The 15,227-nt window shown below is 37.5% G+C and overlaps 1 protein-coding gene across 2 annotated transcripts in view; it reads left to right on the top strand.

The window, feature by feature from the left end:
• Positions 1–15,227, top strand: part of LOC129780629 (uncharacterized) — a 196,803-nt gene that overhangs the window by 127,429 nt on the left and 54,147 nt on the right. The gene's annotated exons all lie outside the window — the stretch shown is intronic.

The raw sequence follows: 15,227 nt of genomic DNA, 5'->3' as shown, positions 1-15,227 counted from the left end.
ACGGATAGAACAGCATTCGAATGGTCTTCTAGATAATTCTGGCAACTCTGTCTGTCTGATTCTTAAGGCTCGGAAACTACTGAACCGATCAACATGAAAATTGGTATGTAGGGGTTTTTGGGGCCGGGGAAGGTGTTCGTGATAGTTTGAGACCCCTCCCCCTCTCTGCCATTACACGAGAATTAATCAAGCAAATGAAACCAAATTAGGCATGTGGAGGTTTTAGAGTGCAATAAATGATTCTATGGTGGTTAAATACTCCTCCTCCTGTCTTAGGTGGGGCTGCCATACAAATTAAGGACAAATTTGTGCATTATTCGAAAATTAATCAAGCAAATGGAGCCAAATTTATCGAATGTTTTATTATTATTCCATGGTGAAGAGACACTCCTCCTCCCTCTGAGACCCCCTCCAGGCGGTTAGTTGGAACGGCCATACAAATGAAGCATACATTTCTGCATAATTCAAGAACTAATCAAGTAAACTGAACCAAATTTGGCATGTGGAGGTTTCACGGGGCAAGAAACATTTCTAAGGTGGTTCAACATTCCTCCCACCACTCTGAGGGGTGGGGTGTTCTACAATTACATAGTGATAAGGGCTGTTAGTCCATTTGATGTTTGCGCTAGCGAAATTGATCTTTATTCGAAACTGGAAATGGATTTTAATGTGATGAAACGCACTCCTATATCTATATAAAATAAAGGGATCGCCGGATGTGTTGATAAGAGCAGAACTCGAGGAAGGAATTTGAAGATTTGGAGCTGTCTTTATTCTATCATATTTTCTGTATAAAACATTTATTCCATTTAACGGAGAAACATGTTATTTGCAAGTGGTTGAAAAATCTTGAACGAGAATTGTGACTGAAAACGATCTGATATTATGATGATGAGTTTTGTTAGAAATACTAGGAATTTTATAATAAAAGGTAAATTCAACGGGGTCGATCAGAGGATCAATCAATTAACAGTTCTGCGATTGGACCCATGAACTTGCTCATAGTAATATAGTTGAGATATCGTTTACGACAGCATGAAAAATCAGGTTTCGAGAAAAAGTTCGAAGTTTTGAGTCAAGACCGTACTAGATCATATACCGCATCTTAACGGTAAATAGTGCGAATTTCCAAAAATATTTCCAAGGATATATTTTGAGCGTTTAAGCACCAGTAATATGAAGAAAAAAAAAATTGCTTAATTTGATGAACTTCAGGCACTCTGAAAATTTTGACATGTAAGTTGAACGCATATTGTTCAATCGACGTTATCGCAAAAAATTGTTATCTAAATTTTGCCACATGGAACGGTAGAAGTTCGGTGAATTGCAGACATGAAGGGATATCTTCCAAAGCAGTCTTGAATAACCGAGCCATCATACCGCTTTCGAAGTCCGCACACATTTCGGAGTGTAAAAATGCATGCGAGTACAAAAGTACCCGCACCTTGCATCTATTTTGCAATGCCGATTTCCCCAGGCTCGTTGGTTTTGAAGTCTGTGTTAGGGATTCACAGAATCATTAACTATCCATCTATAAGGTCGTGTACACCAGTGGCTAAATAATGTAAAAACCATGACTAAGAAAAAAAGAGCATGAGCATATCACTCACTGACAAATTCCGGGAAGACCTATAGATTTACTATAGGTTTACTATCGCGATTAATCCGTACTGAGGATCATCCGCTCGCGGATAATCGGGGTTCTACTGCATGTAATATGTAAACACACGAATTTTAATGTCTAGTGAACCTATTCACGAATTAATACGAAGCATCTATGAATGACACCGTTCTGAATCATATTTCGGACACTCTGTAAAAAAAAACTTGAAATGCTTAATGCCCTGATGATATAACTATAAAATTAATATCACAATTGATTGTTTAGAGTAACCCTTTAGTAATAACATTAGGGCATTGAGAGTTTCAAATTATTCTTACAAAATGTCTGAATAACGATTCGAATTGGTATATAACGGTACTTGGTTTAAACAAAAGATGATTAGCATGAACAGATGAGGGGATCTCTTTTAATGGAAATTAATTCCAGAGGTTGATTCAAAGCGTGGTTATTTTGAATTTTATTCCTCATTTAGTCGGAGTCTCATTGATATAAAGTCTGTTCCAGATAGTTTTAGCGGCTTATTTCTAGTTACTGCAGCGTCTCTAGTTGTCGTGCCAAAACACTAGTGGCAGAGTTTTGATCTGGATGAATTGTTTACTTAGTGTCAAATATTGCATCAGGATTAATACACGCGTTGGAAAGTTATTGAAGATGGAGCGCGAGAGAGACGTATACAAAATCTACACGCTCATGTTGAATACCCGAAGTGGTCAGGACGAATGATCACCAAGGTTCTCGAATTTACAAATCGACTGTAGATACCGTGCTCAAACGTTACCGGAAAACATTGAAGTTGGAATGCGCAAAGTAAATCAAAGCGTAGAAGTGGAATAGTACACAATATGGTTCGACGAAACTGTGTGCGAGAAGGATTTCGGTTATGTCATGTCAGTAAATATTTCAACAGGGTGCGAAACATAACCTGTTTGCAATAAAACCGTGCAAAGAGACTGTACGACCAAGTTCTGACCAAGTACAACGGATGTTTGTTGACGGTCAATGAAACATATGTAACAATGGACTTCAGACAAATCCCGATGGTACAAGGTGTTATAAATAATCAACAGTTGATTCTTGCTGAAACCTGTCAATTAAATATTGTTTACAGGTCTTCGAGTTTTGTACAACAAGGTCGGACATAACATAAACGCAAAAGCTTGCAGAATCATTTTAAGTAATTCGACAATCGACAAGCACGAAAGAAAAACTTTTTTTTGCATCGACATGCTACCCGGACGAAAATTGGATTCACTACGACAATCCGAAACGCATAAGATCGTATGTAAAACCCGTAACATCAACGCCGAATCCGAATATCCACGGTGTTAATGCAATACCAAATGGTTGGATCAAAAGGGTGTAACTATGAGTTGTTAAAACCTGGTCGGTCGATAAATGGAGATTTTTGGAGGCTAAAATTGAAAGCGTCCAAATTATTCGAATAGACACGAGTCACTATTATTCCATCATGACATCGTTCGTTCTCATGTTGCTGTTTGGGAAATAGTGGATGGGAAATTCTGGTTCTCCCGCCTTATAGCCTAGACCATGTTCTTTCCGGCTACCATTTGTTTCGATCGATGCAGAACGCTTTAAATGGAATACAGTAAAACCTGTTTTTGTGCGGTTTTTTTTGTGCGATTTTCTGTTCTTGTGCGGTTTTTTTTGCCGTAAATTGCCAGAAGGATGGGAAAAAGTACTAGCTAGTGATTGCCAATACTTTGAATAATGTATTAATTTATTTTATTATTCAAATAAATATGTTTTTCATGCATAAAATCGGAACGAATTAAGTAACGCACCCAATATTGTTTTCAGAAAAACAATTGAATAATTGTGAGATTTGAAGTGTCATCTTAATGCGCTAAATCCCACGTTTTGGTTGGCCCAATTTGTGCTCCTCGAAATGTAGTGACCAAAAACATTACACCATGCATATCATTCTATTCAAGTCAGCGAGCCGTTGTGTACTATGCTTTCTTAATGTTGCTGGTACATACAACAAATTCACTCATTACAATGAAAGCCTACAGAGGAGCGAAACATTGCATCGCAAGCTCCACCCCTGAGTGATTCTACATCCAGTTAGAATAAATTTCTCTCGCTCCATTCCGAACCGATCATTTTTTTCACCGGGAAGAAAATCAGACCAGAAGGAGTGAGAGCATAGTAGAACACGAGAACAAGATTGAGTCCATTCCAGAAAAACATGGCGCTATTCAGGGTCACCGTACCATTCACTAAAATAATAATAAAAAATCACAGAGGGTTATTATAATTTGTTTTCCGGGGAAAAGTTTATGTGCCGTTAGGAATGTTTTTGAGCTTATTGGTGGTTGGTGACTTCCCGATCGGTCGTTCAATGAACACGTAATATTCACCATTAAGCCATACATATTCTAGCAAAGCGCTAGATAACGTGGCTAGCGGTAATTTAAACTGGAAATCAGTTACATCGGTTCTTTTATTTGACGATAGTAATAAACACAAAATAGAAGTGAAAACGAAAAAAAGATTAGTTCAATTTTAGCGAAGTGATATGTACAAGTCATCCGGGACATTGGGCCAATAGTTTTTTTATCATTCTTATTTGAAATCATCACGCACCTGTTCATACTTTCGTAGACTTTAGAGGCATCTCGAAACCCGAGATCTAGTGTGAAGGAATTACCCTCACTGCCTTATTATAATTGACGTTACTCATCATAAAACTTCGAACAGCTGTATAATGCTTCGAACGTTCGACACATCTTTCAACGACAGAGCAAGGCCACTCTTACTATATCTCGGTTAAGACCCCAGAAAATAGTTCGAGTGCCTTTCTTTTGATTCGCTCCACATTGCGCTTCAACCTAATTGGATCAGTTAATTTTCAATTTACCCGTTGCCTTCGTTGTCCTTCCGGGACCCGTGCGCGGTGCGAGGCGTGAATTATTCGAGACGTTTTCCTTGGACATGCTTTTCCACGGCAGATCACTGCGGTGCTTTTCTGTGGCAAAGAAAACGTGCGCTGTGAACCTTTGCAGCTTGAACCCTATCCAGCATCTTCCCCTCGGGACGGCGTTGGGCTGTGAAAGGGTACACAAATTGGGTTAAACACTTAACGTCATTATAGCCATTTATCAGAGCAAACCCCGGCCGTGATCGCGGTCGAAAAATGCGCCCACTAAGCGACCCGCCATATTCTTCTGGGCCTCTCTACTTTCTACGATGGATGTAAGTTGGTAAATAGGTTAGTGATGGATAACAGTGCAGTTGTAGACAACGCTTTCATGGCATCGCAAATTAAAGTTTGGATGGGATCGAAACAGTGGGCAAAGTTCAAGTTTTAATAAGTTGAATGCCAATATTTGTGGGTGATTGCGATCAGATTATGATTTGAGTAGATTGAACTATGAATGCTCCAAATTTCCGTGTGCTTCACCCCTATTTTATTGGAACACAAATGATTTCAATCGGAAAATAACTTCCTCCTAACCGGACATGACTTAGATTTGATGGGCAGAGTTTCTTCACATGGTTCGCGATAACTTGAACTGCATGTTTCATGAATCGCTCGCGAAAGTTTGTAGCCGTCGATCTAAACCGGCGATGGAAATAATGACGCATTGGCCGCTGACGATGCGCGGTAGCCAGTGATAATCGTTTCGGACTTGAAGCTTCGCCAGCTATTAACTCGTGAAAGATGTATCGAATCGGAACTCCCGAAGCAATTTACCTACATTATATTACCCATACCCTACACACAATGAACCGTGTAATTGAACTCGATTCGGTTTGGTAGCAACAGGTTCTATCGCGGGCCTCGCGGAAATGCTGCTGGCTGCAAACGTAAGGCCAGCAAGTAATTCGGGTTAGTGAGGTAGTCGGCTATTAGTTTTGGTCGATAACGCAGTGAAAATATTATCGCTGCGCGTCGTGCCTCATCTACAACAGACCTAGTTATTTGAAACGTAATAGTTTCGATTTTCGCCGACTGCCTATTGGGTAATCACTTTCCTCTCCGCCGGATATGGGCTCTAGTGATCCAATTGTGGTCGACCCTGCAAGCTGGGCTTTCCTTCAAAAATATGCGAACTCGTAATAACAATAGCTGCAAGATCCTTCTACAACAATCCCAACGCTGACCACAGCCAACTGGTCTAGCGAACGCACCTGATGAATAATTTATTGATCGATCGGTCGGTGCACAAACAGAGATGTCACGAGACATGAAGGAATGCGTTGCTCATGAAAATAAAAACTAAAAGTTCAACCGGATTTCAAAATAGGTGCAATCATCCGTTGAGGTGTTGCATTTTTATGTGATCAATGGTTTGTACATTTTCAAAACAACAAGAAATTATTGAAATAAACGCTCGTTAAATATTCAATTATATCCATGATTTAGATTAGAAAATATTTGGCAGCAACGAAGAAACGTTTAAATATATTTCAATACCAATGTTCGGAAGTAAATTTCGTTGTCCGTTGTGGTCAATGAGCAGTTTTCGGCTGATGAAACGAAGTAATTTGAGTGATAAAATCCTGCCTCCCACATTGCGGCTTAGTCTGTTGTTGTTTATCTCGCTTTCTCGACACTATCAAATTAACGTTTATGCATCGTTATTTCGCATGCAATTTTCGTTTTTAATTGCATGTTAGCGTTTTAGCCTCTGATGCGATGTGTTGATTAGAAACAATAAAACTATTTTTCTGTGTCTATTTTACAGTTTTTTATTTTTCTATTCTGTCATTTTCAGGCTACTTCACCACCGTTGTACGCATAGTTGCCACATATTTCAAAACCAGCAACTGAGAAAAACGCAGTCAAAGATTTCTAGCATATTTGTCTACCAGAAGCTTTAAACATTTCAATTTAGCAATACGCCGGGTTTTTTTTATAAGCTGCAAACTATTGTTTGATGAAATGTAAAAAGTTCCCCTCACTCGAATCAATTAGGCTTGATTACGGGTTCAAAAATTAATGGTGGGTAGTTATGCCTAGAATAACAACATGGGACAATTGAGCTTGATGGTGTTTTTTTTAAAGTGGGTGTTTTTTTTTCCGAAGACTAGGCATAAAAACTTCGTTTTATGAGTGAAAATTGTCAAAAAGAAACATGCATATAAACAACTATGCGTAGAACGACAGTTCATTGTAAATGCAAACTTGAATGGCTTGAACTGAATAAAATAAAACTTTATTCATGTGACTCTGAAACCCTTCTAATAGTTCAATGAATTAATCAAACAGATGAAGTTATTGTTTTTAATTTTTGTTTCTGAATTGTATTAATTTTTATTTCGCATTTTTTTCTCAAATTAGTAATTTGAATATGAATTATTTGTAATTGTAAGAGTTGAACATAATTAGGAGTTAACATTATTGATGGAAACATTTTCGGCATTGGCCACTCATGTCCAATGCTGGAAATGTTTTAATTGCGATCATTGAAATGGGAATCTACTCGCGAGTAAATGCGAACGCTGACTATCGAGTAACCGAGCAAGGATGTGTACATCGTTGCTGGTATCAAACAACAGGCTTATTCAAAAAGTAATTGAGAGGAACTAGAATTTTTGTTGGTAGAAACATTTATCTTGAAAGTGGATTGAAATAGAGTTTTCCAGTTATGAAATGCTCTGTTAAATTGTCATTCTGCTCTTGGTTTCATCGAAGAAAATCGATGAATTTATTCAAAGCATCCATTGGAATTAGTGACAATGGAGTTTGTTTTTGGACAACGAATCAAACTTCTGTATTTTCAAACTGCCGAATGCGTTTATGAGTGTACATTAGAGTGTCCAATAAAATTTTAAAACGTTACTTTCTTAAAAATGTTGATTCCCACAAAAAATTACCCAATGAAAAATAACAGCTCAATAGGACTTCATTTACTAGTGTCGCACAGGCGTCAAAGTTTGAGTTTTTCGAAAAACGAAAAATCACCCCAAATCACAAAAAAAAATTTTGATGCCAAATGTCTTCTAATTGCATAAAACGTCCAGATCTACTGTCATCTCAAAAAATTTACCAAAACGTAGGGTTTAGAATGCCAATGAAAATCGTCATATCTATTTTTCATACTGGGCTTCCAGCGAAATGTTGATTTGCAAGATTAACCATTTGCAGTCGGAATTAATTTCTCTTGAAAGAGATCCTCTTATCTTTCCACGTTGTAGCGGGATAACCTATTACCATTATCCTTTCCCACTTGTCATAAAATCCCAACGATCCTATTCCCACAAATTCATTCCCACGCCATAAATTATCGTCATACATGTTTGTAGGCCAAATGCATTTTTATGTCACAAGCTCACAGCTGCATACGATAATATTAAATAACAACCACTCACTCTTGCAGCGTAACATTATGCAGAACTAACCCACTTCAACCAAGTGTGAAATGACAACACACAGAAACAACCACTACCCTTTTGTTCTCCGTATTGACCCGTTCGAACCAATCGAACGCGCTCACATATTTCCTTGCTGGCTCCTCCTCCTCTAGAATAGAAGCTACCTTGTGTAGAGTTTTAGTTTAAGCATTATAAAAAGTACATGTCGAATGCAAGCAAGAGGTCTTTTTTTACATTTCCAACCAATCAAGTTAACAAGTGTCGAATGCACGCGAGGACGGAACTAAGAATATAGTGATATTTATATTAGTGGAATGTGCCTGAGTTCTTTCATTCCGAATAATATCACAAGTGCCCCAAAGTGATAGAAATTGTATACTACATCGGGTTGAACCTTCCACATGGCGACCGAGACTTTAGCCTGAATCTTCGGATATGAGTGAAACCAAACAATTTTTTTGTTTTGACGAAACAGTGAACGTTCAAAAATGGGCTTTTTCTCGGCAGACGAGATAGTGTCGAGCGCCCCAGTGTCGAGTTCACCGCAAACGATTGCTTTATGCATCCTTGCTGGTGCTGCGTTAGGTTACGGTGTTGTGCGGTTAATGCACACGTTTTATAAGAATCACTCGGAGAGAGTAGCCTCCCGAGCAGTGAGAGCGGCACAGCTCAACCAGGTATAAAGGGCAGAAGTGAACTATTTTTTTTTCAAAATTTGAACAAAGTGAACTAATCAACGAAGACATGCCAACTAGACCAAAGTGAACTAATAAACGGAACTGTGCTAACCACCCATGTGAACGAACCAATAGAAACTCATTACACGAACTAGTGACCATTGGAAAAACTAAACATGTGGAACGAGAACATCAAGGACATCTTGGCCCAGGCGGAGGCCCAAGCGGAACACATCGCATTAGTGGAAAAAATCGGATGGCGGCAATATAGGAAGCAACACCCGAAGCAGCCGAAAAGAGGTTTCAATATCAAAATTGAAGACATCCATGGAGCAACCATCTATGTGACACCTTTCACAAAGCTCAGCCTTACTGATACTGTAGTAGGATACCGCCGACAGAGATGGTAAGTCAATTATAAGATGTAAAATATGAAAAAAAAAATTTTTGAAGTAAAAATTGTTAATGAAAAAAAAAAAAAAAAAAAACACAAAATGTTCATGTAAAATATGTGCTAAGCTGTAAGACTACTTGTTGTAGACATCAACAAAAACAGAAATAAAAAAATTTCGCCTTTAATTTAATGGCAAGTTTAATAGAAAACAAAATACAGAAATTACAAGTAATTGCAAAATCACTGCGATCCGAGCAAACTAAAAAGTTAAGAAAAGCTACATTGAGAACCAAGCTCGCAGAAGCTGAAAAATTAGCTGAAGATATTAAAACAATAGTAGACCCTCTCGTACACAATAAAGAGGCTGAAGAATTGTTATTGCTTGCCGAAAATGCTAATCTAATATATCAAGATATTAGAAATAAAATAAACATTATCATTAAACAAAAATCTTTCAAAGAAGTAGCTCTTGCGATATTGTTCGTTGTTGGAATACAAAAACCGAAAATGTCCAAATTCGATTACAAAGAGGCAGCCGCAATGGTGCCAATCTACGACGGCTCACCTGATGGACTCGATATGTTCATCAGTGCAGCCACACTACTAAATGAGATCTCCCCCAGCGCAAACAAAGCGTTGGTATATCAATTCCTACTGACCAGACTCGACAAAAAGGCCCGAAGAGCAATTAATAATAGCGTGGATATACCTTCACTGCTAACAAATTTAAAAACTACATGTATATCAAAGACTAGCGCCGACAGCATATTAGCGAAGTTGAAGTCTATAAAAAAACAGTCAGCAGACGAATTATGTAAGGAAGTTGAAGAGCTGACCGAACAACTCATCGACTTACACATCAAGGAAGAGACACCACCGCAACGAGCAGCAAAACTCGCTTGCCAAGCAGGAATCGATGCCCTCATCGAAGGCATTGATAACCCTGAATTAAAAACTATATTACGTGCGGGAGCCTTCACCAGCATAGCTGACGCAGTGGAGAAGGTCAATAAATATAAATCGCTGACAACCAAATCAGCAAATGTGCTTATTTACAATCGCGGGCAGCGACAACCGCCCTACCCGCATCCTAACCGTTTCAACCAGAACAATCGTGGTAGAAATTTTAATAACTATAGAGGAAGAGGTGGTAGATTCAATAATCAACCTCAACAAAACCAAAATTTTAACCAAAATCGCCAATATCATCAACAGAATTTCCCTAACCAAAACAGAAACTTTAGGGGCAATGGCAGCCAAAACTATTACAACAGACCGCAACATTTCATTAGAATTGCGGAAAACTCCGAAAACCCGGCTGCGAACCTCCGCGCGTTGTCGGACGAAGAACAGGAGGAAAACCGAAATCAACATCAAATATTTTCAACCTAAATATTACTTGTTCAATGTTTATTATAGTTAAATTAAGCATGTGCGAACAACCATGCGTTCTTATTCTTGATACAGGGGCAGATATATCAATCCTAAAGGAAAATTTGATCAAACGTACCCAGAAAATTAACAAAAATAATACATGCATAATAAACGGCGTGACCGAAGGCAAACTTGAAACAATAGGTAGTACCAACACTAGTCTACTTATAGAAAATAATAAAATTCCACACCAATTCCATTTGGTGAATAAACAATTCCCAATTACAGCTGACGGCATTCTAGGAAAAGACTTTTTAACAAAATATGAATGTAATCTGTGTTTGAAGACATGGTTACTATCCTTTTTCTTCAATGAGACTAATCTAGAAGTACCGATCCATGACACATGGGACGATCATCTAGTCATCCCCCCCAGATGCCAGATTATCAAAGAAATAAAAATTCCACATATAAAAGAAGACACTGTCATAATTTCTCAAGAAATCAAACCTGGAGTATTTTGCGCAAATTCCATAGTTAACTCTAAAACACAATTCGTTAAAATCATTAATACCAATACGTCTGAAATACTTCTACCCAAAAATTTCAAGCCACTAACCCAACCGTTAACACATTTTACAATCAACCACAACACAACTAACAACCCTAATCGTATACCAAAATTAACTGAAGAATTAAATCTAACTAACACTCCCCGTGAAGCCCAACACAAACTGATAAATCTCTGCAGAAACTATAACGAAATATTCGCTTTAAAAGATGACTTCTTAACTACCAACAACTTTTATAAACAAAACATTCAACTCAACGACAAAAACCCCGTCTACATAAAAAATTATCGAACTCCAGAGGCCCAAATAACAGAAATAAATAAACAAATATCAAATATGTTAGAAAATAGAATCATCCAACCATCAACCTCTCCATATAATTCCCCTATACTTTTAGTGCCAAAAAAATCTAATACACAAGATAAAAAGTGGCGATTAGTGGTAGACTTTCGCCAGCTCAACAAAAAAAATTACACCATAATATTTTGTTTATACCGAGTACCGTTACCTTTTATCAATAGAAACTCCGCATACATCGCATTCATGATAAAGTTAATTAGGCATTAAAATTGAAAAAAAGAAATACATGGTTGAATAAAGTGTTTAGTATGATTCCCTGCTGTGGTGGCTGAGAGCAGACAAACGACCGCAAAGGGTTAAATATCCTTTGCAAAATGTTAGCTTATTCGGACTACATTTGCTAGTGACGTAGACGTCAAAATTTAAGTTTTCTGTAAATCGAAAAATCGCCCAAAGGGAGAGTATATGAAATTAAGGTTTTTTTAAAAAAAGAATTTGATGCCAAATTTCTTAGAATCGCACGAAACGTCGAGATCACTAAAAGAAAAATCGACTTTTCAGGCAAAAAATTACAGGAGGTTGTGTTCAAGACACGATCGCATTGTTGCATAGAACTACGCTGTAGTTTAATTCAAGTCGCTTGTTTATAACTGCGGATAATATTTATAATGCTACGAAAATTTTGAAATAACCATTCTACCAGTTTGGTCGCTCTGATATGTTCATTTTATTGTAGAATCATTTGACGATAATTGTTTGATGATTCATTCTTCTGCTAGCAGAATAATACATGCTCGAGATAAGCGCAGCTGTCATTCTTAGTGGAGAAAGTTTTGCTACTGGCAAGCGAAAACAAGTAACATAAAAAAAATTCAGAACGATATTTACTTTCTTGGTGACTAAAAAAACGAAATAAACTCTATCTGTTAATCCCAACAACCTCGAAAAGAGTAGCACTGCTTTATTATGATCAAGATTAGCGCAAATGCAATCCTAGTTAAAAGCAGTTTTGCGACTGGCACACGAGTCCAAATAAATTAATAACTTAATATAACTCATTGAATAACTTGGCCCAAATAATTTTTTGGTGCACAACCTTAACACCTGCTTCACCTGCTTCACCATAGCGTCAGTTAAATGCATTCATGGCAGATAACAAACAATGTTAACTGCTTGGAAAAAGGCTGAATATTTGCCTCAGCAGAGATTCATTACTATTACCCCAGCGTAAATATTTCCCTCCCGCTATCTCCCCTCCTTGCTTATATTTATCATTACGACTGCATAATTTGCAACATTAAACGATCGTCAATCATAGCATAAAAAAATTAGGCGATTGTTGCATCGTTACAGGTCCAATGCACACGGGAGCAGATACAAATGGGGTTTCAGCGTAGCGAAGATGCACTATTTTTACGTACGGGCTATGAAGCACGCACTTACGCATCCAAATATTCATATATCAATGGCTTGAAGCAACTTAATATACACACACTTATCTCCGCTTTGCGCTCTACTCAACAGAAGCCTTTTCTGTTGATATTGCCAGGCTAGATTAGCTTAGCTGTCATCGTTTGTGGAGAGAGTTTTCCTACCGTCATGCGAAAACAAATCATTGACAAAATTCCAAAACATTTATTTTCTTGGTAAGCTGACGCAAGCCTAGCTTGATGATTCCCCCACACAATTGTGTAGCTCAGAACATTAATGCAATGGCGTCAGTTTGATGCAATGATGGTAATGCCAGAGATTCAGCGAGTGAGTAATTTGGTCGCGTTCACAGCTCAATCCGAAACGAAGACATGTGATGACGCAAAACAAGGAAGAACAAGCGATATTCATTGCTTTGAATACAGAACGATACTGAAAGTTTGTCTTCCTTCCTTGCTTGAGACTTTAAACTTCTTCAGTTCATTCGTCTCTAACCTTTATTTTATCCATAATATTACTCCTCCACCCCCATCGCCTTGAGAAAGGAATTCGATCCCTCGCCGTCCAGCTCGCCCAACAATGATGTTGTTCAGTCGAATCCCTCACGAAGAATGAAAGTTTGCCTCAGCGAGATCCACTGTTTATACTCTAGGCAAATATTCCCCTTCGTTCTTCTTCTTTTCCTTTATTCACGGAGACTTTATATCTTACGATTTCCCCTTCGTTGCTAGTCGATAAGTTGCTCGTTATTGTTCGGGAAAGCACACAAATGGACAGAACAAATGTGTGAGGAAATGGGAATGCTTCCAATTTTCATCAATTTAAACCATATGCTTACTATGGGATTGTAATGTATAGCATATCAAACAAATCTTAGGGAATTTCCGTATCGTTTGGTATGTAGATCGCCAAAATCCGTTCGCGGCAAAAATAGTTATTAACGTTAACTTTATTTCATAAAAACGTGACCTGTTTTCTGATTTGGCACCCTTAATGAAAGACGTAGTTCTACGTCAAAAACGACCAAGTGCCAAAAAGTGAATTTTTGATAAAAAAAAAATGGGTGATATAACTGCAAGGTTGACGTGGGACTGCCGTTGTCTTAGTATGTATTTTTATTGTACTGATTAAATTATACTCTACTTGCATGTATTTGCAATGCGGATTCGATTGAAACAATTTTCGAATTCAGTTGAGTTCATCATATTTGCTTAGTAAGTAAAAAGCTTGAACAGTTGTAAGATCAATATATGCATTGTAATAGATTATGTTCTTCGTTACATGTGAGCCGTAAATCGGGCCAATCAAAACTTGGCAGTTAGGGCGTTTAGATAACGCTTGACATTTTACAGTTATTTAATTGTTTGTCTCGTGGAAAATAACATTTTATTAATTGTGATAGAGGTGTAGAAATATTTCCTATCAATTGATGCAAACATCTCTCCGTCTATTAAGAAATGTTCTAGTTATAAGCATTTTGAATCTCTGAAACTCTTACAATTACAAAAAAATAATATTCAAAATTACTAATTTGCAAAAAAATGCGAAATAAAAATTGATACAATTCAGAATCACAAATTCAAAACAATACTCTCATCTGTTTGATTAATTTATTGAACTATTAGAAGGGTTTCAGAGTAACATGAAAAAAGTTTTATTTTATTCAGTTTTGATGGCTTGAACTGAATAAAATAAAAACTTTTTTCATGTTACTCTGCATTTGCATTTACAATGAACTGTCGTTGTACGCATAGTTGTTCCATGTTCCATGCGAGAGAAGGTTTGAGAGAAGGTGTGAAAGAAGGTATGAGAGATGGTGTGAGAGTAGATGTGTGAGAAGATGTGAGAGAAGGTGTGAGTGAGAATAGAATTAGAGAACAGAGAGAGAAAAGGGAGAGAAAAAAAGAGAGAAAAGAGAAAGAAAAGAGACAGGAAAGAGAAAGAAGAGAGAGAAAAGAGAAAGAGAGAGAGAAGAGATAAAAATGTGAGAAAAGAGAAAAAAGAGACAGAAATGTGAGAAAAGAGAGAAAAGAGATCGAAATGTGAGAAAAAGGAGAAGAGAGAGAAAAGAGAGAAAAGAGAGAAAAGAGAGAAAAGAGAGAAAAGAGAGAAAAGAGATTGAAATGTGAGAAAAAAGATAAAAATGTGAGAAAATAGAGAGAGGGGATAGAAATTTGAGAAAAGAGAGAAAAGGGATAGAAATGTGAGAAAGGGAGAAAAGAATGAGAGAGAGAAGAGAGAAAAGAGTGAAAGAATCATTTTTAATGTCTTCAGTGTTGTCAAAAAGGGTCCCTAGAAGAGACAATTTGAGTTTTGGAAATAGGAAAAAGTCACATGGGACCATATCTGGAGATTACGGTGCTTGTTCACTCACATTCGTGCTATTTTTTTTGTCAAACATCCGTTCACAATGATCGATTGATGAAATTTCTCTTTCAAATGCCTCATAAATCCGAGGAAATGCTCTACATTGACCGCTCGGCCCACCGAAAGGAATATCAATTATCGCCTAG

Source organism: Toxorhynchites rutilus, chromosome 3 (assembly GCF_029784135.1).
Source record: "Toxorhynchites rutilus septentrionalis strain SRP chromosome 3, ASM2978413v1, whole genome shotgun sequence".
NCBI lineage: Eukaryota > Metazoa > Arthropoda > Insecta > Diptera > Culicidae > Toxorhynchites > Toxorhynchites rutilus.
This window is presented reverse-complemented; position numbering and strand designations above follow the sequence as displayed.